Source organism: Phascolarctos cinereus, unplaced genomic scaffold, assembly GCF_003287225.1.
Source record: "Phascolarctos cinereus isolate Bilbo 61053 unplaced genomic scaffold, phaCin_HiC Scaffold_3;HRSCAF=262, whole genome shotgun sequence".
In the NCBI taxonomy this organism is placed as follows: Eukaryota; Metazoa; Chordata; class Mammalia; order Diprotodontia; family Phascolarctidae; genus Phascolarctos; species Phascolarctos cinereus.
Genome location: NW_027555736.1, coordinates 247,356,137 through 247,383,303, shown reverse-complemented (window position 1 = coordinate 247,383,303; position 27,167 = coordinate 247,356,137). Strand labels below are relative to the sequence as shown.

The following is a 27,167-nucleotide window of genomic DNA, read 5'->3' as shown; positions in this document are numbered from 1 at the left end:
GAAGGCAGTCACCAGACCCTCAAAGGGGTCTGTGATGGCACGTACATAGACTTGGTCTACATAAAGCCTTTCCTGCTCTTCTCCAGCTTCCACTGCATTCCTTCCAAAATCTACTTGATATTAATATGCTTATTTAGTACATGTTGTTTCCCCTGAATAGAATATAAGCTCCTTGAAGGCAGAATGTTAACTGCTAGTCATATAATGCTGAGAAACAAGGGGAAATAATGAAACAACAAACTACCATTCTACCTTCGGCATGTTGTATGTAATATGAAATGCTGAGTGATGCTAAAGCACTGAAGGAAAAGATGTCAAAGCATTTAAAGTACTTTGTATGAGCTCAATGGGAACAAAAGATGTTTTCCATGTTATATTATGTATTGTATTGCAGTGGTCAAACAATTCCAATTCCTTGCATTATTAATATTAAAACAGTAACTATACCCTGCTTTAAGTTGTTAGCAGTGAACTTTACTGTGTGAAATATCTTGGAACAGTAAAATTTGGTTTATTATCTGTGTTCTTACTTTGATTCTTGTGCAGATCTTTTTACTGACTTGTCAGCAATCCACCAAGCAAGGGAAAATGTTAGCAGTCCCTATAGTGTATTTTATCTAGCAGTGCCAGGTGGATGGAGATTGCTAGGGAAATTGAGGAAACAATCCTGTGAAGTCTGTGACAGAATTTTTCCAATCTATTTCCCCATTGGTTTGCTCCTCCCCCTTGAATAGGAAAACTGTCAGATCATGGGCCTGGCTTTTATACTCCTGTATAATGTGAAGTTACAAAACGGGTGCTCCAGACTTTCTGACCTTTTTTTTTTTTAAGATCAAACAGAACTGAGAAAATTTTGCTTTAATATGCTTTGTGGGCAATCAGTCAGCAACTTTCAGACACAGACAGAAGAGTTTAACATTGTTTTAGTAAATCTTCTGGCTAACCAATGTTGCATAATAATAATAATGCTGATTATAGCTAACATATATATAGCACTTTAACATTTACTAAGTATTTTCCATGTATTATTTTATTCTTACAACAATCCTGAGAGACAGAAATGAAATCAAGTCATTAAGTGTTTATTAATTGCCAAACGTATCCCATATATGTCTTTCTTATACGTAGTTGTTTGCATGCTATCTACTCTATTGTACTGTGGACTCTTTCTTTGCATCCCCAATGCTTATTGACTGACTGAGGATCCAGACCATCCCTGTAGAGCAAAAAACAGTCCCTTTCGAGGAAATCACAGATTAGTGGAGGAGGCAACATGCAAAATACTATGCACAAACAAGATATAGACAGGACAGAGGGAAGCTACTAGCATTAAGGGGGGATTTCTTCTCACTGAAGGTGGGATTCTAGCTGAGACCTGAAGGAAGGCAGAGGGAAGGTTTGGACTCCAAGTTGAGTATTCTATTCACAACACTACCTACCTGCTCCAGTCACTTATTGCCTTTAGGATAGGTTTCAGCATCATTCTGCATTCCTAAATCCATGGTATGAGAATATAGACGTGAAATAACTTCCTCTTAAGAGTCGGTCTTCTTTACTTATTGTAGGTACCAAGGTTTGAGTGATACCCTATGCTCAAGGATACTAATGCATGATATGTGGTTCACTAAAGGAATACATTAAATGAATATTATCCCATGAAAAAATTTAAATGACCCTAAAATCCTGTATGGATTTTAGGCATGTTTACCTTCCTTCAGAACTATACTTTACAAATCATGGGTACCATGAAGAAAGAGGGGAGTGTGTGATTATGACTGGAACACAGAGAGAACAATAGTTATTATTTTTTAAATTTAATTTAATTTTTTTATTAATTTGTTTTGATTTATCAACAATCACTTCCATATGCTTTTGAGTTGAAAATTTTTCTCCTCCTTCCTCCCCCCACCCTCCCCAAGACAGGGCACAATCTGATATAGGCTTTACATTTACATACCGATTAAACATTTTCACATTAGTGAAGTTGTAAGTAAAAATTAAAACCAATAGGAGGAACCATCAGAAAGATGAAACAAAGCTCAACAGAAGGTAAAAATAAGGGATAGCGATTCAACTTCCATAGTTCTGAGAACAATAGTTATTATAAATTTCTTTTTTTTAAGCCCCACATGCTACTCAGCAGCCCTACCAATGAGACAGATTTAAAGACCATGAAAGGTGACACCAGGAGAATCTTTTATAAACATATAGCCTGATTTTTCTAATGCTAGATGTTCCTTTAAATTTGCTTGAAATTGTTTGCTGATATTTAAGATGAATGGAAACTTTTCCTTGTAAGAAAGCAGATATAATTATAGTTACTACAAGACTTTTCAGGGAATTTACTCACTGATTGGTTACCAGTAACCACACAGGCAGCCATTTAATAGAACAGATTGTCAGCAAAATTGCAATACCTTGCAGATTCAACAGCATTCTCACTGCCTACAAAACCCTGAGTCTGCAGGGATAGTATAATGGCAATATGGAATTCTTAAGAATAAGATAGCTAAAATTTGTGCTGAAACTGGACTTAAGTGGCCTAATGCTCTTACTGCTGTCATGGGTATTGGGAATTCTGTGAACAGGAAGCATGGCCTAACACCATATGAGTCTGTCTTGGCATCTTGTACCAAACAGAGCCCCAATTTACAGATGACCTTGCACTAATAAATGTATTCAGTGTGTTCAATAGGTGTCAGCCATTCTACCTTGACTGTCTTATATCTTCCTGCCACAACTTCCAACTGAAAGGTTAGATCTATCAAAAGGAAAGAATGTTGCTCAATTCCCCAGAGGCATCTATCCCAGATAGATACTTCCCACCAACAACTTTTGCTATTCCATCTGCAGTCATAAGACACTCAGGCTGCAAAAGAAGGTGTATTTCCAAAGCTGATTAGGGAAAAAGGAAAAGAATCTATATGTTCTAAAATGTGTATAGCAATTCCCTTTGTGGTGGCAAAGAACTGGAAATTGCAAGGATGCCCATCCATTGGGGAATGGCTGAACAAGTTGTGGTATATGATTGAGATGGAATACTACTGTGCTATAAGAAATGATGAGCTCAATGATCTTAGAAAAACATGGAAAGACTTGCAAATATACATGAAGAACAAAATTAGCAGAGCCAAGAGAGCATCGTGTACAGTAATAACAATATTGTTTTAAGAATGACTTCGAGTGAATAAGTCATTTTGACTATTATAAATATCCAAATTAACTATAAAGGACATATGAAGAAAGATGCTATTTATATCTAGAGAAAGAACTGATAAATAGGTACATATATATATGTGTATATGTATATACCTATTTGTGTCTAATGGTAAGGTATAATGGTGGGGAGGGAGAAAAAATAAATTTATATTATAACTTTATTATGTATTTAAAAGGAATAGCAAGTTGTACATAATAGATTTGCGGTTTCATTGCAGATGTGCAATCATCTTTTATTATACTATGTTATAGAAAGCTTATTTTATTCCATGAATTAAAAATAAAATAAGTAAATGTGAAAAAAAAGAACCTACCTACCCTTACAACTAGATAGCTCTGCCTCCTGTCCTACACCTCATTGGAATCTAGGAAAAGACACCTAGAATAGACGGAGTATATCACCTGGAACTTTTTGTCCCTATACCACATGGAAATCACAGACAGGAACTAGACCTATTCTCCAGATTCCCTGGCCTCATCCAAGAATGAATCTGTATTCACTTTGTACTTTTGTCTTTTCTCACTGTTCCATGCTTCTCCAAGTGATGGACCAGAACTTGCTGTCATCCCATCTCTGTTGTTACTGTCTAGCTGTTCCTTCTACTCCTACTCTGAGAACCCTCAGTGTTGCATCAGCTTTTATAGAGCTACTAAATGAGAAAGGGGAGCTACAACTTCAAAGTGGGGAGTCAGGAGGCAAGGAAAAAGGCACAGAGTATACAGAGAATCTCCCCTCTTTGATATGAGTAACTCCATCTTAGAAATTGGCCTACATTCCAGTTACAGTGAAGAGGCATTTTTTGTTTGTTTGTTTGTTCGTTTTTTGTCTTAGTTCTCTTAAGTACTCCCCACATATTGCCTTGTTTTTAGGCTGATAAAACCTACAGGCTTATTTTTGGCTAATAATTATGAAGTTCTACAAAGAAGGCTGAAAGGCAGATTATTCCAGTTGCAAAACTAATGCTAATAGAAGGTAGCTATTGCTCCTGAGGAGTATGTAACTCTAGGTTAAGCCCTGTAAAGTAGGAGGGGACTGCTTTCTTAAAGGAGTTTCCCTATAGCCACATGTGTACATCTGTATATTCTGTGTTCCTTAAAGTTTTCTGTGAACTGCTTATGAGAAGATGTGGTCACAAAACTATTAAGCAAAATTGCATGTCAGCAAAACTGAGATTTTTAAAAGGAATGGAAGACTATTAACAAAATATTAAAATACAACCTCAAATTGATAAAACATGAAATAAAGATCTTAACCCAGTCTCAGGAAATGAAATTGAACAAACTATAATGAAACTGCAAAAGGAAAAAACAATTGGGCCATACACTTAGAGAGTAATTAATACCTATTCTACACAAATTATTGTCAAAAATTGCTGAAAAGAATACTATGCGAAAGGCCTTTTATGAAAGAAGAAAGATAATTATAGGCTGATATCACTAATGAATATTGAGGTGAAAATCTGAATAAAATTCTAGGAAAAAGACTACAACAGTATGTACAAAAAGTATTCATTATGACCAAGTTGAATTTATACAAGGGATGCAATCATAGTTTAACTTTAGAAAAATGATTATTATAATTAATTATACTAAAATACAAACACCCAAAACCATATCACTATATCAATAAATGTGCAACAAAATATAATATCAATAAAATATGACATTTATATCTACTAAAAGTCCTACAAGGCATTAGCAAAAAAGGTAATTTTTAATACAGTAAAATACATATCTAACACTAAAAGCAGGCATTATTTGCAATGAGGAAACACTAGAAGTTTCCCCAATAAGTATAGGAATAAAGAAAGGATTCTCCCACTTCCCATCAGGATTTGACATTATTCTAGAAATACTAATGCGAACAATAAGGGAAGAGAAACACATTGACAAAAACACTGGCAAATAGGAGGCAAAATTATCTCTATTTGCCCATAAAATGAGTTTCCTTAGAAAACCCCAGAGGATCAGTAAAAAAACTAGTTTTAAAAATTGACAGTTTCATTAAAGTAAATTCACAATAATCATCAACATTTCTATCTAGCAATAACAAAATCCTGAAGGAAATAATAGAATGAGAAATCTCATTCAAAATAATAATAAAATGCTTGTAAAATTGGAGACTAAATCTACCAAAGCATAGTAATGATTATATAAATATAATTATAAGACATTCTTTATGGAAATAAAGTAATAGAGACTAGACCTGTGACTATTGATATTGTGAACTCCTGGTGAAGAAATTGCCTTTACCAATGTAAGTCAGTGCTTTCTCTACAATTTATTGTCATAGAGAGTTCCCTAAAGCCTTGAGAGATTAAGTGATTTGCCAAAGGTCATGCAACTAGTATGTTTCAAAGGCTGGACTTGAGCTAGGTCTTCCTAATCATGAGGTTAGCTCTCTTATCTATTTGCCACACTAGCACATCAAGAATAACAAATAATTGGATGGGCTATTTTTTGCTCATGGTGGGGACATACTTAATACAACAAAATTTTGGTAGGCCCAAATTGAATTTATAGTTTAGTGTTTTACTACGCAAACTGCTGTGGGTAGTTTATTGATCCATATCAAATAATAATTAAAATTCATTTGGAGGAATGAAAGGTCTAGGACATGGAGGGAAATATTGAAAAAACTTAGGAATTAGAGGGGGTTAGTACTATCAGACTTCAAATTATATTATAAAATCATTATCATCAAAACTATTTGAAATTGGTTAAAAATAGAAAAGAAAATAAATGGGACAGAGTAGATAAACAAAAATCAGAACAATAGAACTCAGTGACCCAGTCTTCAGTTAACCTGAGAACACCGCCAACTTGGGGAAGAACTTTCTATTTGATTACTGGGAAAGCTGGAAAGAACTTTGGCAAAACTTAGGTTCAGACCAGAAGCTTATACCTTATATCACAATAAGTGTCCAATGGATTCTGGCATCATAGATTTATAATGAAAAGGGGACTTAGAGATCATCTAGTATAACCCCTTCATTTTAGTAAAATGAGTAAAATGAGGCTTAGACAAGTTGAATGTCTTATCTACCCTCACTTAGGTAATAACAGAGGTAGGATATGATCACAGGTATTCTGATTCCAAAGACAATGTTCTTTCTACTGAACCACATTACCTTCAATACTCAGTATAGTTATTAAAGGTCACATCATAAAAATAAAATGAAGGAAAATGGATGGAGGTATCTTCTGTAACTGCTAGAGGGAGAATTCTTACTCAAAGAATGGAGGCAATCACAAATTAAAACTGTGAAATACTTTTGCACAAACAAAATCAGTGTAAATAGGATAAAAAGGGAAATGTTGATTAAGGGGAAAAGCTTTCATCAAATATCACTGATAGGTCTGCTTTCCAAGGCATATAGGGAATTAATAGAAATGTATAAAACCAAGAATTATTTCTCAATGGGTAAGTGGTCAAAAGATATGAACAAACAGTTCTCAAGAAAAAATTGCAAAATACTGTCAAGTATATGAAAAATTGCTCCAAATAACTAATAAGATAAATGCAAACTAAAAAAGCTCTGAATATTTAACCTCATATTCTGCAAATTGTCACAGAGGACAAAAAAATGGAAGCAGTCAGTTTTGGAGGGGCTATGGGAAGATAGGAACATTAATACACTCTTGAATGAACTGTGAATTAGTTTAACTGTTATGGAAAGTAATTAGAAATTATGCTAAAATAGTGACTAAAATGTTCATGTTCTCTGACCCAAATATCCCACTGCTAGGCAAGGCATTCAAAGACAGTAAGAAATCCCATATACATACCAAAATCTTCATTGCAGCATTTTTTATTATAACAGAGAACAAAGTAGGTATCCAATAATTGGGGAATGCCTAAACTAATTGTGGGTTATAATGTAATGGAATATTACTGTTCTGTTACGGAGGAGGACACAAAGTCCTACTCTGATGATTCATCAAGGTATGGAGATGACCCTGGGTTTTCAAAGGCTATGACAGTGAAGTGTAAGTTCTGTCAGATTCTCTCATGCTGTATGGTCTCAGCAACTGATTGAGTCTTTTTTTCCCCCTGAGGACTGTCCTACCTAAATTTGAAAAGGATCATCAGTAGGCTATTTTCTTGGTGATGAATTTTTTAACAACAGCAACTTTTTACACACACACACACACACACACACACACACACACACAATGCAGAATGGCTCTAACTGTGGCTCTTTTCCACTTCTGAAGTATGGTGGCAGAATTGATAGGGAAATGAGGCTATTTTTAGTCCATCTTTTAACTTTAATTTGATCATTGATACTGTAAAAGCAATATCTTTGTCCAGTGATCAATGAGTGGAAATCTTGCTGGATGAGCTGATTTCTATCAATATTGATGTTCTGGATGTAATTAAAATCAGAATAAAAAATGAAGTTGCAGCTGAATAGAAAAATGGCCCACAGGTACTCCTTGTAAAGGCAAAGAAAGAAGTTGGCAAAGTGGGTTTCAATGTAAGAGGCATCATGAAATATTATTTCATAGGATATTTGATTATCATGCCAAGTATTTGCAAAAAGACCACCATGAAAATGAGTATAGCTTATTCACAACACTTGTTCCTAAGGATAAAAAGATAAATTCGATGAGGAACTTGAAGACACTCCAAATTAACATACACACACATAGTAACTTCAATACAAAGATGGGGGAAAAATGAGGATGGGAGAAACATATAGGAAAGTTGCTTCAGGAAGAAGGAATATGAGACCAAAGGCTTGTAGATTTGTAAAGAAACCTCACACATTTATATAACGAATGCTATTTCTGAGATAAAGATCGTTAGGTGCTGGACAAGGCAGACACCAAATAGCATCAAAAAAAGAAATGGAGAATATTTTAACAGAAAGGACTTGTTATTGATGTGAGAATTATTCTGGAATTAGCTGTCTCTGTATGGTCAGATCATGAATTCATCAGAGCCAAGATCAGAATTATAATAAACAAGAAAATAATGAGGAACATAGAATATACAATTGAATAACTATATCCTGTACAATGTAAACAAGTGATTGATGCTAAAAATAGAAAACAGAAATTTCATTGACATAGATTATAATTATATGTAGATGTTTAACTAATTTAATTTGTACAATAAGAATTTCCAAAAAGGCCAGAAATCACCTTAGTTAGCAAATATCTGACTTGCTAAGTAGAGGGAGACAGATTCCAAATGCAACAATGGGTTAGAATATAAACTTGATTTTAAAATTTTATGAGGAAGGATGATAGATGATTATGAGTGGCATCACCTCATAAAGGAGAGGGTAGTGAAGGGTAAAACTAGTGTAAAGAAAGCTTGGCATGACCTTCAACTATGCTGTTATCCCAAAGACAGTCAAAGATAAAAATAGAATGGAAACAATAAGTGGAAGAAAATTGGAAAAACACATGTTAAAATTATCATAACAAACTCCTTTCTTCATCAAGAACAGTTTAACCATCACTGTTCTGCAAGTCACAAAATCTGTAAGGTCATTAAGGGATCAGCATACAAGGTATTTGAAAGAAGGGAAGAAGCTAAAGGCATGGAAAAAAAATTTGGACCTTATTAATACTGAAAAAAGTAACTGAGAGGACATTAATAGCTACTGATTTTGATGCCCACTCTCCCATATATACAAATCTTTATGATTCATTTAGTCATAAGTCAAGAGCATATTTGATGAGGTTGATAGATGGAAAGAAGCAAGCTTTAGCAAATGATATCAACAATGGACCACATATTTACAATTTCACCATTTACTGAGAGAAGTTGAAAAATTCCCACTATGTTTATTATTTGTTGTTTTTGAAAAGCATTTGTTTCAATAGAACAAAATAATGCCTTCCAAAATCTTTTGCAACAAGATGTCTCCTACCCATACATCAAAATCACCCAAGATTTCCTTAAAAGGCATAACAAATACTCTATAACAATAAGGCATGAAACGGGTAGATATACTTACCAGTATTTACCATTGTGATTTAGGTCAGCAGCCAATTTGAAGAGGAATTCCTAGTAAGATGGTGGAGTCTTCTAGGTGTTTCTATTTGAAAATGTTCTGGAACATTGAAGAACTGCCTGGAAGAGATTGTTACTCTCTGGAAGAAATCTGGGTTAATCATCTATCCAGGAAAGTCCAAATTGTGAAAAATGCTTATTGACCAAATTACAGTATGCATTTGGATGGATACTTCCTAGAATCCAAACAACAGTCAGTATATCTGGGACAGATAGTTCAGATGGATGGTGAATTAGTTCTAGAGATGAACAGAAAGAAAAAGGGCTAAATTACTTTCATGAAATTACAAAGTTCCTTCGGTGACCCCAAACTTCCCATGAAAGCAAAGGTCTGTCTTTTTACTACTATCTACTAGTGTTGCTGTATGGCAGCAAGATTAAAAATGAATATCATGCCAGCTCATTCCGTCTAAGGTTGTCCATATTTTACCCATTACAAGTGGGCCAGCAAACATATTGGAAGTCTTCCTCAATTTCTCCCAGCTTCACAAGTGTACCCCAAGTGTACTGGCTGTTCAGCAATCATACCTTACCTCACCACCTAATAAGCCTTTCTTCTCTTCCTATCATACAGTTCTTTGATGACATCCTTTACTCTTCTATTTCTTCAAAGTTCCTCATTGATTATATTTTGCAGCCTGCTCATACCAAACATGTGCCTCTCCATTGTTCTCTGCATGATATTCATTTTAAATTCTTTGGAGCTTGTTATATTTTGTATCTTGCTGCCATGCAGCAACACTCGTAGATAGCATTAAAAAATTGACATTGGAAAATGATTGGAAGTGGGTAGTAAAGGAGAATGAAAAATATTAGGATCATAGATTTAGAGCTGGAAAGGATCTTAGAAGTCATGAAGTCCAACCTCTTCATTTATAGATGTGGAGACTGAGGCTCAGAGGTAAAAAGGTTTGCCTAAGGTCACATAGGTCATATGGTAAGGATGAGTCACAGATTTGGGATTTGAATCCACATTCTGTGACCCAAAGGAGCATGCCAAGGTTGTGAATTTGGGTGACAGGAAAGATAGCAATATTCTCAATAGGAAGAAGGAAGCTTAGGAAAAGAAATAATTTAGTGAAAAGATACTTAGTTAATTTTGGACATGTTGTATATGAAATGCAGGTAGCAAGAAAAACAAGTGAGACTTGTGCCATGAAAGCTGAGAAAAGAGAGAGCATCTAGGAGGAAGGGGTCATCAATAGCACCAAAACTGCAAAGAGGTAAATAAAAAATGTTGATTGAAAAAAAAAGCTATTAGATTGGGTTTAACAATTAAATTTTTCTAGTAACCTTGGAAAGAGCAGATTCAGTTGAGTGGTAAAGTTAAAAACTCAGTTGGAAGGTTTGAATGAGTGGAAAAAGAGAAAATGGAGGCAATGGATATAGGGTATAGTTAGTGATGAGTATAGTATGAAAATTAATATAAACTCATATGGTGAAAATGAGGGATAATTTATGGATAGGCTTCATACCTCACTGGTATCTATGTAATGTCATGATATATAGAGAAAGGATTTGCTATAGATTCTCTCTGAAGAGAGTATGGGAGGATAAGTGACCCATAAGATGAAAAGAAATGGATGGATTGAGATATGGTGAGTCAAGGGGTGCATTCAAATCCATGAGAGAGATCCTACAAGATATTAAATTAAGTCAATTGAATTAAACTCCACTTTTAAAATGCAAATTTTAAATAATTAGGAGGGCTAAGCATATTATTTACTTATACCTTTGGTCATGTATTAGACGCTAATAAGCTAATTTCTTAATTTTACCATCGGGAAAATTAGAATATTGATGGCTGGCTCTCCTCCTTAGGATACTTATGTGTAGCAGATAAATGAGGGGAAAGTAGTACTTCTGGCCTGATGTTTGTGAAATTGGTACATTCTACTACTTTTTCAGAGCTGATTCACTTTGAAAGGAGAAGACATAGTGACCTAGATGAGATGCCTTTGTGGTAGAGCTTTTTGCCTTCAGAGGTGTGTTATTCCTAGATGTCTTTTTCTATGTGTCTCTATGTTCTCTGTATTGTATATGTGCCTAGAAAAGTCTCATTTATTGGCCATGCTGTGAGTTTGTCCAAGATTTCAAAGAGCATGGGGAAGAATACGGAATGGTTTGAAAGTATTGAATAGTATGAGATCCTGGCCTAGAGTAATGGTCATATTATTATACATCTTTGTGGGAAGGCAAATGACAGATAAAATTAACCATCTTCATACTTTCCATTAGAATTGGCTTATTTTAATGAATAAGTGTATCCCTCTTTGCTACTTTCACTGACATTTGTGGTCCTGTTCCACAAAAAGCAGGTGGATATTATTCTATTCAGGGTTCTTTGGTAATCCTGAAGAGCTGGAATTTCTAGTAGTCATTCTTGAGACCCCACCATGTACTCCTCATCAACTAGTTGTCTGTATTAGATTTGGGGAGTTTTACTGAGAAGGGAGAGCAAGATCAGTTGGAACAAAACATTCCCCTCTCAGAGAAAAAGAGAGAGAGAGAGAGAGAGAGAGAGAGAGAGAGAGATGAACTTTATCACAAATACACACAGAGCCCAAGAGAAGAGTATCATTAAAATTAAAATATGATGGTGAGGATACTTGTAGAAAACACATGTGACTGAAGGGCAAATTCATAACTCCTGTTTATTGGAAGTCTTTTCTTGAGTCCATATCTGATATTCTTCTCTGGTTGCAATGGGTTACTCTCGTTGAAGGTGTATCTTCCCTGAAGTGGCTACCTTTCTGTATCCACTGGCTTCTGTTTGTCTTTCACAGCTTCTGACTGGATTCATTGTCTTCTACTAGTCCAATTCTCCAATAACATGGTCAATGGTGGGGAGAGTGTAACATCCTCTCTGGGCTCACTTGAACCTTCTCCCACTTTCTTCCTCCTGGTATTGGTTCAAGTGTCTGCCTCCTCAAGGCACTCCTGAGCTGACAATACTTCACCATTTGAATGAGCCACTGTTAACCTGGGCTCACTGATGCATTATAACTATTCTTTTTATTTGCAGCCCAAGAGTTATGACTTGATATTTTCAGCTAGTCACAAGAAGCTTTTTATGCAGCATTATCTTCCTTTTATCCCAAGGTCCTGTGATCCTTTCCAATCAACTAAGGACATATTCATCCATCACTATGTTTAATTGTTGATTTCCCTTGCATTCAAGACTGCCTTCCATTTTTGAAGTTGTTATTAACAATCCAGATTCATAATGTCTTTTAAAGTACTTTAATTTCCATTATGCCTACCAGTTATATTTTAAGATTTTATCAATAATGAAAAAGGATTAGAAACATTTATTTAATGAACCACTAAAATGACTTAGGTTTTCAAAATTCACTTATTACGCAGATAAAAGACTTGAATGGTTTGAGGCAGGGCTATGCCAATAGTCTGACTCCTGTGCCAGAAGCCAACTCTTAGTTACAACAGCCTCATGGCTTGAGTTGCTCTAATGGAGAAGAAAGGAGAGAAGCTTGTAAGAATGAGACTTTCTTAGACTGTGAGCTCCTTGAGGGTAGGTGCAATTTTTCTTTTCTTTGTACCACCACTGCTTAGCACAATGCCTGGCACAGAGTAGGTGCCTAATAAATGCTTGTCACTGTTCCCTGATTGAGTAGACTGCTCTTATTACTGCCCCCTCAACTCTTCCTCTTTGCAGGTCTCTGATATGGTATGGAGGGCCAATGAGTAAGTAGATACAAGAGATAGGCAGGTTCTTTTTATGTACCAGTAGATCATTCCTGCTTTGACAAGGGATAAAATACAGTACTGCCTAGAGGCACCATATTGATTACAAAACTGCACTGAAAATAATTTTGAGTGATCTCCCTTTTAAGATTAATATCCATCTTCTATGCCTTGAAGTGGGTTCTAGGGATCCTTTGTGCTTTCTTAGTGAAAGCACTTCACTGATTGAAGAGCAAGAATGAGAGATAACGGAATGCATCCATTCATGTAAGTGAAACATAGGGAAGCTAATGAAGAGAAACTTTGTGTTGGGACTTGTTCAGTCATTTTTCAGTCATGCCAGACTCTTCATGACCACATTTGGGGTTTTCTTGACAGGGCTACTGGAGTGGTTTGCCATTTCCTCCTACAGATCATTTTACAAATGAGGAAACTGAGACAAATGGAGTTAAGTGATTTGCCCAGGGTCACACAGCTAGCAAGTGCCTGAGGCCAGATTTGAACTCAAGAAGATGAGTCTTCCTAACTCCGGGCCTGGTGCTCTATCCACTGTGCCACCTAGCTGAGACTAGCCTAAGCAATTGGAAATATAAAATATACTTTAATCACCTACTACATCAAGGGCAGGCAGGCAATTATTTTATACTTCTAGTGGATTGAGGCTCCATTGGAGAGATGTAGGTAAGTAAATTTAGCATATTAGACTGCTGGAATGCTCCTTCTTGTTACTTATGGGAATTTTTTTTTATTGGATGAGCTATTATAGTATAGCCAACATTGCCACAGCCATTATACTTTTACAATAATGTCATTAATACATTATAATCAAACCCCACCAAAGCATTGTAATAGCGTACTCTTACCTTAGGTGGCTAAATATGCATTTGTAACATTATGAGACCGACTGTCACCTCATCCTTTTTTTTTTTTTGCAGAAGTAGTCAACAACTTTAATTGGAATATTTGTACTTTTCTAGTTTTTTGAAACACAATGTACAGGATGGATTCCTAGTTGTTCTGTAAGCCATTTCACTGGAATTATGCTCTAGTAGTTTTAGAATATCTTCACACTTTTAGTAGATCATGTATCAGGTGAGGATCTGATGGCCAGCATCAGAGTGTAACCTTAAAAATAAGTGACAACATTCACTTTAGGGTATTGTAAAGATTTCTTATTAGTGGCTGACAAATATGAAGAACCTGTCACTATAAAAATTTTGTTTTTATCATGGAACAAAATGCCTAAGAGAATGCAGACCTGAAGAGAGACATAAAGAACAATTTCGACTCCTGGGGCAAGAAGCATGAAATTTGCCCTGAATGGACAACAGTAATTGTGTGGGATACTCTGATACTGACCCTAGAGGGAAGAATCAAGGACACTGACCATTGTGGGGAGAAATCTAGGACACTAACTCTATGAAGGCAGACCCTGACATAGAAGGAGGATGCTACTAAGGAGGCCATCACCAGGGAAGGCACAAGATGGATCTAGGCTGTGGAGAAATTCACCTAATGTGCAGCCACTGATGAGATGAAACACACTATCTGATAGCTTCTTTGTTTATCAGATTATTTCTGCTAACTAGTTTCAGTGCTGTTGAAGCTGTTAAAGTGCTGTCAGAATGTAAATGCAACACATTCTAACATTGTACAATCTTTATAACCCTCATTTAAAATTTTTGTAGCCTCTAAATTTCAGTGCCTTGGAGCAAAGTCCTAGTTGTGTTGCCCTAGTTATTTCTCTGGACATGATTAAAGCAATGTGCTGAAAATGGCAGGTGTTATTCTATACTTTTTCTGCAATGGGACTTTTTGTCTACCCTGCAGAATATTTCTAGTGCCATATTTCCCCTTTTCATCTCCCCCTACCGAACCACGATCCAATGTTTGCCAAAAGTTCTGAGAGATTTCTCTTGGGATGATTTAATTCTATTGGTGACCTCAATATTCCAGAAGATGGCCTGATGAGATTTGGGTTTACCTATCTGGCACTAATTTACACTGAACACAGATGTGAATGAATTTTGTGAAAGTAAATGTCATCTGGGATTACTTAGGGAGGGAAACGTACACCCTCTAGTTAAAATCCAATTCAAGTTAAAGTGACAGAATTTCATTGCTTGCTACCAGAAGTGGTTTGGCCTTTGGGGGAATGATCACTTCTGCTGCTTTGTTCTGGAGAAAAAGTTTATGACTGAATTTACTACTGGCATTGATTATTCTTTTGTTTTGTTTGAGTCTGAGGACTCAAGGATAGATCTAGTTTTAGAGATAGTAAATCCTCTCATCCTTAGTGGTGATGGTTTCTGGCTAGAAATAGGATTTTTTTCCTATTTCTAGGAAATAAAGCTTTTCCCTTTTGGGTTCCCTTTTGGAAGGGAGTAGGAGATGTGATATAAAGATAGGAATTTGTATTTTGTTGCTTGTGTAGAATACTTGCTTTCTCAAAAGAGCAAATATTAATGTTGAGAGGTAATGTGATATAGAAAGCTGACCCTGGAGTCAGAAAGGCCTGAATTCAAGTCCCACCTTTTATATATTCTGGCTGTGTGCATTCCTTTTCCTCTCTAAGCAGAAATACTGTACTTGGAATTAGAATAATTTAATTAACAAAATTGTCTATGGCAGGCTTTAGTCCCAAATTCGGAGTTCAAAATTTTTCCTTGACAAATACCGTATTTCTGGTCAAGAAGAAAAAGTTGAGAAACCATGCTTTTGTAAGATAGGTGCAAAACGGTCCCACTATCCTTAAAAAAAATATAGATCAGATTCCTGTGGTCTCAAAGTATTTCATTGTGCTCCTGAATAAAATGTATGAAGAAACTGTTTAACAGAGCCATAACTCGATTGGGTGCCCAAGGGTGCCAAAATTTTGAGGATACTAACAACGCCATCCCAAAGAATGCTTCCCCTCCCCCAACAGCCACATCTCTAGCTCCTAGTCAGCCCTAGCCCCTCTCTCCTCCAAATGGAAGCTTCAGCAGCATAGATTTTCTTATGATGCCTCAATTTTCTTCCCACTTTGAATGGAATCCAGGTATGCCCTCCCCCAAATCTTCCCTGTCCCATCTCCCTCCTTGCCACATGCACAGAAAGTTTCCTAATGAATGGGATGTCCCAGTGAAGACTTCTCAGTGTAATTAAGGTAATGAGTTCAGAAGGTAGTGTGAGAAATAAACTGTCAGAAGTGAAGGCTCCTCAAAGGGTCAAATAATTCTTGATTACTACTTTCAAAATCCTCCCCCAATCAGACCCTGTTTTTGAGCACTTGACAGAAAGAATAAGCCCTGCCCCACCCCCAACCCGAGCCATTTGTCCTTGGCTTTGAATTTCACCCTGGAATGTAAGCCCCACCTCCCGGTTAAGGGGATGGGAAGAAACTTTCAAGCTTAGAATGTAAGCCCCACCTCCCAGTTAGAATGTAAGCCCAACCCCAGTTAAGGGGGTAAGGGATAGTGGTGGGTGGAGACTTGTTTTCATGGTGGGCGGAGATTTGCTTTTATAAGGCGGCCCCTGTTAGGTGGTCTCTCTCTCCACGTATCGGAGGAGCAGACAGCCATCTCGGGAGATGGTAATAGAGGTAACCTTTGCTTTCCACCTTGAGAAGTCTCTGAGTTTATTTTGGGTTGGGGTCTCTGTCCCACACACTAATTATCTCACAGGAAATTATTTTAATGGAATATTCAGTTCTGTAGAAAGTCCAGTGAAACCACATATAAGCCAATGATTCATATAGAATAGGTGATTCTAAATGGCCTTTAGTGAAATTGTTAATTATTTTCTGTTGCAGATGTAACCACAGAGTGAGTGAGGGTCACTATGCTGTAGAAGCTGAGTAAACAAAGCCCAGCCATATGGAGATGCCCCTTGTTTGCCTAATTCACTGTTTCCAAACACTGACATGGATCACATCTTATCAAGTCGTTGAGACTGAGGCTGACCACTTTGTGCAACTGACTCTGCCTCACTTAAATCCAATTCACTCACAAGTCAATAAAAAAGCGTAGGACACACAACAAAAACAAGACCTTTGGAAAGGAAAAAATGCAAAGGAAAATTGGTGGTTCTTTGCTTTCAAATGGAACAATTCTAAAACTTATGGGATTAAGGAGGAGGGGAGAAAAGAGAAGACGAATGATTACGAAGGGAAACGAGACATTTCTAACAAAAATCAAGAAAGGCAGAACCTTTAAAATCATCAGAAAATCTTGTACCGGGATTCGCTTCCCTTTCCTCGGCACACTTCGTTCTACATCTCTTGGTTACATTCAATAGCCAGAGGAAGCCGAAGAAAGTGCTCACGGGATCAGCTGGAATGGTACTAGCCGAGGTGAGGCTCCTGCTAGTGCTGCAAAATGGCCACACAGGCTATATCCATCGTGTATCTCAGCTCTCCTGAGGGACAATGCGGTGACCAATGGATCCTGGGAAATGATTTGTAAAGCCACGCTTTGTCACTGCTTTGCTAAAATGACCTGATTCCAGTCATACTGACACAGGAGATGGGGAAGAAGCCGGAGAACTTCCTAGATGTGACCAGATGGTCAGAAGAGAATGAGACTCTCCTGAGGCTGCAGAATGCTACTCTACATGTTCCATCAAGAGAAGTCCCTACCATTTTGGACATTGCTTCAGCTTCCACCTATACTTCCCAATACAGTGAACTACTGTCATGAGAAGGGAAGGAAGAACCTCTTACTTGATCTCCCTGCCTCTACTTTCTCCCCTTCCCTCCACTCCCCAATTCATCCTCTGTATACCACCAAATGGATATTTCTACTTAACTTTTTTTTTTTTGCTTTTGGTTAGGCAATTGGGGTTAAGTGACTTGCCTAGAGTCACACAGCTAGTAAGTGTCAAGTGTCTGAGGCTGAATTTGAACTCGGATCCTCCTGACTCCAAGGCCAGTGCTCTATCCACTGTGCCACCTAGCTGGCCCCCAAATGGATATTTCTAAAGCGCAGGTATGACTATGTCACTGTCCTGCTTAAGAAGCTTCTTTTTCTCCCTATTCACTCTGGAATAAAATATGCTCTCCTCTGTTTGGCATTTAAAGCCCATCATAATCTGTCTCGAGCTCATTTTTCCAGATTTATTTCACATCTTTCCCTTCATGTGCCTTACATTCCATTCAAACTGGCCCACTTGAAGTTTCATATATTTTGTCTCCCACCTGCATGCCTTTATGAAGGCTTCCCCCCGTGCCTGCAAAGTTTTTCCTCCTCACCTCTGCCTTTTGGAATCTTCTCAAGTCTCAGATCAAGTGTCTTTTTTTTTTCAAGTGAGGCAGTTGGGGTTAAGTGACTTGCCCAGAGTCACACAGCTGGGAAGTATTTATTATGTATCTGAGTCGGGATTTGAGCTCAGGTCCTCCTGACTCCAGGGCTAGTGCTCTGTCCACTGCACCACCTAGCTGCCCCCCAGCTGCCCCCAAGCGTCACTTTCTCATCCTCTGTGACATCAGTGCTCCTCTCCGTGATTTTGTACATATTTTACAATTACTTGCCTGTCTATGTTAATTCCCTCAATAAGAACATAAGCTTTTATTAATGTAAGGATTTTTGCAGGGAGGTGGCATGTTTGTCTTTGTATTACCAGTGCCTAGCACAATACTAAACACTTAGCAAATGTTTATTAAATTGAAGAAGAGAATTAGAGAAGGGAGGGTAAAGAAGACACAGAAGTCAAAGGAAGGACAACATATATCCACAAAGAACATCAGGCTTATACGTTTCCAAGTGGGGCAGGAAGCAAAAATCTAGGACTGCCTTGTCTAATGCAGGATGTCTGGCCGCCTTGCCCTCTGCATGCATGAGTGGAAACACAAATATGTAGTGACTAGTGAACTGTTGTTAGCACTTGGACTTACCCTTTGTTGTTTTTCCTCTCTGAAATCGAAATAGACAGTTGAGAAATTGTATAGCTAGCAAGGCTGATTAGCACATGTATCCTTATATTCTATTTGCTCATACCATTAGTGGCTTGTATATTACCAATAAACCCAGTGTATGTATTTGGGACCGAGAGGTCATTTGATCTAATCTTCTCATTTTACAGTTAATGAAACTAAAGCTTAGAGAAATAAAGTGGGGCTTTTTCAAGGTCACGCACATAGTAAGTGCCAAAACTAGGAACCCCAGGTCTTTGGAGTACAAAGCTCTTTTCACTATGTCATGATACAGGGCACCTCTTCCTTGAGATCTTGGACTGGACTTACTGACAGACTAATCTTCCCTAAATAACACTTTCATCATGCCATTATTAAAAAAAAAAACAACCTTTGAAAAACTTTCCTACTTACTAATATGTTAAAAATACCCAGTCTCTCCACATACTTTGTTATGAAATAGTATCCCCTTAATGCTTTGTGGTATCCCTTTTATGGTATGATATGAAGTGGTATCCCTTTTAATGCTTTAAAAATCCACCATAATTTGGTTCCCTTCCCCCCACCAATCAAAATGCATTTCCCACTATCTTTGGACATCTAAACTGGCACAGTGGAATGAGAAATAATTATTTCTCTCTGGTATTTAATAACTAATTATTGAATAAGAACCAATGTTTTTCCCCTTTTCTACTTCCTCATCTACAAATCAACTAGTATGGGAAATCTTACGCAGAGATTTATCCAGGCCAAGATCTAATCAGACAGTAAAAGAAATTCTGAGTTTGGGCTCATGGGTACATTCCTGATCATTGTGTTTGCTCAGACAGGTCTGGGAAGTATTGATTCTCCCTTTTGTCAGACAGATGATATGGAAATTGATAAATCTGTTTGACCAAGATTTGGATGACCCAAGTCACATATCCCAAGATCCTCATTGTAATATAGGCCACCCTCTTATTGTAGTATTCATTTTCTCATCAATTGTAAACCAGAGTTGATTGCCACCCTCGGGAACACCTTTGGTTTAAGAGAGATGGCAAACGACCGTCCTTTTATTAAAATACTATCCATATTAATAAAATGATTAAATTACCCAGAAATTATATCTCTTGAAACCTTTTAAATGCCACAGTGGGAAGAGCCCTGGATTTGAAGCTCAAAGAAACTTTGTTACCTGGGTGACATTGTATAAGTTACTTAACCTCTCTGAGTCTCAGTTTCCTTATATATATAAAATGATGGGGTTGGACCACATAGCTTTTATTGTCTTTTCCTCTGCCCTGGTTACAGTGAGTTCTCACAAGCAAAGTTCATGCCTATCTTCTCTAAAATTAACCTCAACTGAGTAGGGAAGGAAGAACCTCCTAATTGATCTTCCTGCTTCTTATCTCTGTCCTGTCTCATTCATCCTCTGCTCAGCTGCCAAATGAATATTTCTAAAGCACAGATATGACCAAGTCACTCTCCTGTAAGAAGTTTCTTGTTGTTCTCTATTCACTCTAGAATAAAATATGCACTGCTGTGTTTGGCATTTAAAGCCCTTCACAATCTGTCTTCAGCACATCTTTCCAGATTTGTTCTACTTTCTTCCCCTTAGGTGCCTTACGTTCCAGTCAAATTGGTGTACTTGCTATTATCTGTTTGTAGGAAACATCTCTATTTTCTCCATCTCTCCAAATCCTATGTTCTTCAAGGTTTAGTTCAAATTCTAACTGTTCTATGTGTAACAGAATAATTTCTGCTGGACCTTGGGAACTGAGGATACTTGTCTTCTCTGACTGTGCTAAGGACTTTCTCTTTGCCCTCAATCCATGCACTAGCATGAACCAAGTTCGGTCCTGGGGGAATGTGACCACTTAAAAGATGAATCAGTCTCTTCTTTTGGGTTTTGGTTCTTTAAACCTTCATCCTAGAGCTTCAAGGGAAAAAAAACTACAGGTTTTAGCACATTCCCAAGGTCTCTTCAAAATGAGGCAGAGAAGAAGATAGCCTATTAAATTCCCCTGTAATAGAAAAAAAAATAGGGTCTTGATACCCGAGAGTAAAAACAGAGAGGGAAAACTGTAGACCAATATCCTAATGAATACAATGGAAAAATTTTTAAATAGAATATTAGTAAAGAAGCTACAAGAACATATCATAAAGATTCTGTACTAGGACCAAGTTGGATTTATGTCAGGAATGCTGGATTGGTTTAATATTAGAAAAACTATAAACATAATTGACAACATTAATAATAAGAACAACAAAAATCATATGATTATATTAATAGATATAGAAACAAGTTTTTAGAAAATACAACTGCCATAATCTGTTTAAAAACACATAACTGGAAAACATAAGAATAAGTCAATTTGTCCTTAAAATGGTAAATATTGTATATCTAAAGCCAGGACAGCATTATATATAATTTAAAGACTTTTGCAATAAGATCAGGGGTGAAGCAAGGATATCCATTGTCACCCCTACTATGTAGCTTAGTTCTACAAATCCTACATATAGCAATGAGACAAGAAAGAGAAATTGGAGGAATATTCATAGACCAAGAAGAAACAAAATTATTGCTTTTTGCAGATAATATGATGGTATACTTAGGTAATCCTAGAGAGACAACTAAAAATTAATTGAAACAATTAATAACTTCAGTAGAGTTGCAAGATGTAAAATAAATCCAAATAAATCATCTGTATTTCTGTATATTACCAATAAAAACCCAGCAGGAAAAGATAGAAAGAGAAATTCCACTTACAATAACTACAGTATATATAAAATACTTAGGAGTCTACCTGCCAACATCATAATTTATATAATGCTTTAAGCTTTGCCAAGCATTTTTCAAGCATTATTTCATTTGATCCTCACAACAACCCAGTAGGTGCTAATATTTTTCCATTTTATAGATGGAGAAACTGAGGCAGACAGGTTAAATGACTTGCCTAAAGTCACACAGCTGGTAAGTGTCTGAGGTCATATTTGAACTCAGGTCTTCCTAACTCCACATCTAGCACTATGATTATTGTGTGACCCAACTGCCTTATTAACACAGAAAATATTAATACAACTACAAAACAGTTTCTGGAAATAGAGACCTACATAAGTGCAGAAATATTAAGTGATAATAGTTAGCCAATATGATAAAAAATGACAATAATCCCTAAACTAATTTACTTAGTTCCACGCCAATCGATATACCACATAGTTACTTTATAGTCAGAAAAAATAATAATGAAATTCATATGGAGGAACAAAAAGTAAAAAAAAAAATTCATGATACATAATGAGAAAAAGCAAGAAGAAAGACTAACAGTTCTAGATATGAAACTATAATACAAAGCAGTACCTATCAAAATAAATAGATGCCAGTTAAACAATCGAAAAGTTGATCAGTGGAATAGATTTTGCCCCCACACTGTCTGGGTACCTTCCCTGCTACTTCTTTCCTCTTCTCCTTTTCATCTTCTTTTTGTATATTGTCTTCCTCCATTAGAATGTAAGCAATTTGAGGGCAAGGGTTGTCTTTTGTTTTTATACTTGTATTTCCAGAGCTTTGTACAGTACTTGGCATGTAAGTAGGTGCTTAATAAATGTTTATTTATGTTTTTGCATTAGCAAATCCGATGTAGCTAAGATATGAAGGGAAGCAGGTAACTGATAAAAGATTTTTGCATCGTTTCTCTTATAAAGAGAATATTTATAAATTATATAAGAAACTGATACAAATTTAGGAGCATAAGAGCTATTATCAAATTGATAAATGGTGGAAGGATATGAACAGGCATTTCCCCAGAGAAGAAATACAAGAAATCCAACTGATAGCCATATGATAAAAAATGTTCCAACTTACTGGTCATTAGAAAAGTGCAAATTCAGGCAACTCTGATATTCTACTTCATGCCCATCAGACTGGCAAAATTGACAAAAGAGGAAAATGACTGACTTTTGAAGAACTGTGAGAAAATAGGCCCACTGATGCCCTGTTAGTAGAGCTGTGAACTCGTCCAGCTTTTCTGCAAAGTAAATTGTCACTGTGCTCCAAAAGTTACTAAATTGTTCATGACCTTTGACCTAGCCCATGTCCCAAAGAGATAAAAGAAGAAAACATCTTATATATACACAAAAATATTTATAGCCTCTCTCCCTCTCTCTCTCTCTCTCTCCTCTCTCTGTCTCTGTCTCTGTCTCTGTCTCTGTCTCTCTCTCTCTCTCTCTCTCTCTCTCTCTCTCTCTCTCTCTCTCTCTCTCTCTCTCTCTCTCTCTCTCCCTCTCTCTCTCTCTCTCTCTCTCTCTCTCTCTCTCTCTTCTCTCTCTCTCTCTCTCTCTCTCTCTCTCTCTCTCCTCTCTCTGTCTCTGTCTCTGTCTCTGTCTCTCTCTGTCTCTCTCTCTCTTTCTCTCTCTCTCTCCTCTCTCTCTCTCTCTCCCTCTCTCTGTCTCTCTCCTCTCTCTCTCTCTCTCCTCTCTCTGTCTCTGTCTCTGTCTCTGTCTCTGTCTCTGTCTCTCTCTCTCTCTCTCTCTCTCTCTCTCTCTCTCTCTCTCTCTCTCTCTTGCTTGCTCGCTCGCTCTCTCCCTTTTAGTGGCAAAGAACTGGAAACTAAAAGAGTGCCCATCATTTGGGGAATGGCTGAACAAATTATGGTATGTGAATGTTAATGGAATACTCTTGTGCTATAAGAAATAAAGAAAGTTAGTGATGGAAAAACCTGAAAAGACTTTTTATTAACCCATGTAGAGCAAATTGAACAGAAGCAACAGAACAATTTATGTGGAAAACTGAACAATTCTAAAATATTTAAGAACTCTAATCAACACAATAATCAGCCATGATTTCAGGGGATTGATGATGAAGAATGCTGCCCACCTCCTGACAGAGAGGTGATGGACTTATTTGGAGAATGATGCATATTTTTTGGATGTGACCAATGTGGGACTTTATTTTTTTGATTATGCTAACTTATTAAAGGATTTTCCATTTCTTTGTGGGTTTTTTAAGTGTGGGGGGTATGGGAAGGAAAAAATGAATGCCTGGTAATTGAAAAAAAATTAATTAAGAGATAAAGCAGCAATTCAACTTAAGGATCTGAAGAGTCTGTGCAGGTGTTTGAGGCAGCTAGGCAGTTGAGATCCTAGAATGAAGCTATAATTCCCTCTTGTTTTATAGTCTACTATACCAGTTCACTTCTATTGTTATCCTTGAACTAAATGCCCCCCCCATCGTGTCAGACTCTGGGAATCACTATCCATAAGCCCCAACTTTTATTTTATCTTCAACATATTTTTTATTTATTTCATGAAATATTTTCCAATTACATGTAAAAAAATTTAACATTCATTTTTTTAACACTTTGAGTTCCAAATTCTCTCCCTCCTTCCCATCTCTCACCCCTCTTGAGAAGCCAAGCAATTTTATATCGATTATACATGTGATGTCATGCAAAACATTTCCATATTAGTCATGTTGCAAAAGAAAACACACTAAAAAAAGAAAAGTTGAGAAAGTGAAAACAGTATACTTCAATCTACATACTGAGTTCATCAGTTCTCTTTCTGAAGGTGGATAATTTTTTCATCCTGAGTCCTTTGGAATTGTATTAGATCATTGTCTTGATTAGATTAACTAAGCCTTCACAGTTGATCATCTTTATAATATTGCTGGGGTTTTTTTGTTGTTGTTTATAGTCATTTTCAGTTGTGTCTGACTCTTCATGACCTCTTTTGAGGGTGTTCTTGGCAAAGAAACTGGAGTGGTTTGCTATTTTCTGCCGCAGCTCATTTTACAGATGACAAAACAGAGGCCAACAGGGTTAAATGACTTGCTCAGGATTACATGCTAATAGGTATCTGAGGCTAGATTTGAAGGGAGGTCTTCCTAACTCCAGGCTCAGAACTCTATCCACTGTGCCACCTAGCTGCCCCACTATTGCTGTTTCTGTGTATAATGTTTTGATTCTGCTACATCACTTTGTATGAGTTCATATGAGCCTTTCCAAGTTTTTCTGAAACCATCCTGCCCATCATTTCTTATAGTATGGTAGTATTCCATCACAATCATATGCCACATATTGTTTAGCCATTCCCCAATTAATGGGCATTCCCTCAATTTCTCATTCTTTGCTACCACAAAAAGAACTGCTATAAATATTTTTGTACAAAAAAGTCCTTTTTCTTTTTCTTTTTATGTCTTTGGGTTATAGACTGAATAGTGATAATTGCTGGATCAAAGGGTATATACAATTTTATATAGGCTTCAAATTTTATAGCTCTATTCGGGAAGCTGAGAATAACAGCTGTCAGACACACACATATACACACGCACAAATACACACACACAAAAGGTGAAGTTGTAGATGATGGCTGCAAAGCTTTTGTTCTTATAAAGTCAGAATTTTAGAGCTGAAAAGATCCTAAAGAACATCCAAATGGACTTTCTGATTTTACAAATGAGGCAACTAAGACCCAGAGAGGTTAAATGATTTGCCCTGGTTCCATAGCTCTCTAGTGACAAAGTTAGGATAGAATCCACGTCTCTTCTCAGTCCAAGACTTATTCTACTCAGATCACCACCAATTAGCTACTTACACAACTAATTAAAGATAAACATATAACATTTGATTTGTGATTTGAAAATACTGAATCGATGGAATCTCTATTATCAGAGTCAACAGTATCTGTTGGAAAATTTTGAGTGAAACACTGAGCCAAAGCTTTATATTGTCTAAGAAGAGAAATAAGGTTTATCATACTTCATATAGGCCTATCTGGGAAATTCACACAAAAAATAATCCTATTTCCTAAGTTTTTAGAGGTTTGTGATGTGTAGTTTTGAACAGCAGAATGAATGATTTATAAGTTAAGAAAAGGGCTCTTACTGGCACTTCAGGAAAAAAAAAAGGAAAACCTTTGTACTAAAAACTGATAGCAAGAACTTTGGAGTATTTTTTAAAACAAGTATCTGACTATTATGTAAGCCTTGGAGAAAATTTTTGGCTACTGTTATGAACAGAATAGCTTCAAAGTCAAGAAAAAGTGAATAAAGAAAAATGCAAATTATAAAGTCTTTGGGATAGACATATAAGTGGGTGCTCCATAAATACAGACTAACTTGAAAAAGCTAGCAAACAAAAAAAGTGGAGTGGAATAGAAAGATAGTACATGTGCAGTTTAATTCAGGTATGGGACAGGTATTTGTTTCATCTACCAAAACAAACAGACAAACAAACAAACAAACAAACTGCTAAACACAAAGGCTTACACGTGTATATTGATAAAAGATTTAAAACAAGACGGAGTAATTTCTAACTACTGTTATTCCCTCCTTGGAAGGAGGGATCCTTAAATGACTAAGGCATAATGCAGTTTGCATGACATCTAAATAGATTTTTTATATTTTCCCTTGGCTTTCCTCTGTCTAAGTGACTCCATCCAGGTCCACGTCTTTTGGCAAGCTCCACCAGCAGTCAATCTTTGTGGTGGTCATTCTCTCTGATGCATAAACCCTCTTTGCCAGAAGTCAGTTTCAGGGAAGGGACTGGGATATCTGATCTCTTACACTCACAAAGTTGCCTCCAACTCTGACACATCCATCTTGGGATTACTGTTCAGTCATCTAGGTTCAGAGAAGAAAATGCAAAGCAGAAAAGGCATCCAAAATACTTTAGTCTCAGGCTCAGCTTATCTAGTTTAGTGCCTATACTAGCTTCCATATTAGGAACAATGCACCTTTTCTCCTGGGAACAGGGGAGTTGGGAGGGAGAAGAAGGGCTCACTTGTCACCTTCAGGGAGACATTTGAATCATCCTGACACAATCTGGAGATGGTAAGTCAAGAGAGATATCAAAATTGGATCTCTCGTTCTTAAAGATTCACTTAAGTTAGTGGGTCTTCCTGTTCAGTGGCCAATAAGGAAATGGCTTCATCATAACAATGTATACAAGTCCTTTAGGGCTGTGCTATTTCCCTGCAAGTGGCTGGTGGGGCAAGCTCCATACCCCAATGAGCATACTCTGACCCAATTTTCACTACATGGAGCATAACTCAGCGACTTCTTTTTTAAATTTTGCTTCATTCACATATATCCAGATCTTGGACTGCTTTGTCTGATCTGAATGAGACACTCCTATCAATCTTTTGCTATCGATTCTAAAACAATGTTCTGCACTGAAATCTTTTAAAATCATTCCTATCAAAGTCCCAACCTGTCTTTCAAAGGAGAAAGAAGCCTGGTCAGCTAAGGAAGGACTGTCTAAAGGATTAGAGTAATTATCAGAGGAAGAAGTCTTTGATTAATTAAATTAATAGAAGCATCTTGAGTTCACCTTTCACCAA

The 27,167-nt window shown here is 36.8% G+C and overlaps 1 long non-coding RNA gene across 1 annotated transcript in view; it reads left to right on the top strand.

Moving 5' to 3' along the window:
• Positions 1-23,818, top strand: part of LOC144456363 (uncharacterized) — a 45,443-nt gene extending 21,625 nt beyond the window's left edge. Inside the window, exon 2 of the long non-coding RNA XR_013485463.1 lies at positions 16,749-23,818. This is a non-coding gene — a long non-coding RNA (uncharacterized LOC144456363). The remainder of the gene's footprint in view (positions 1-16,748) is intronic.
• Positions 23,819-27,167: the final 3,349 nt, after the last annotated feature.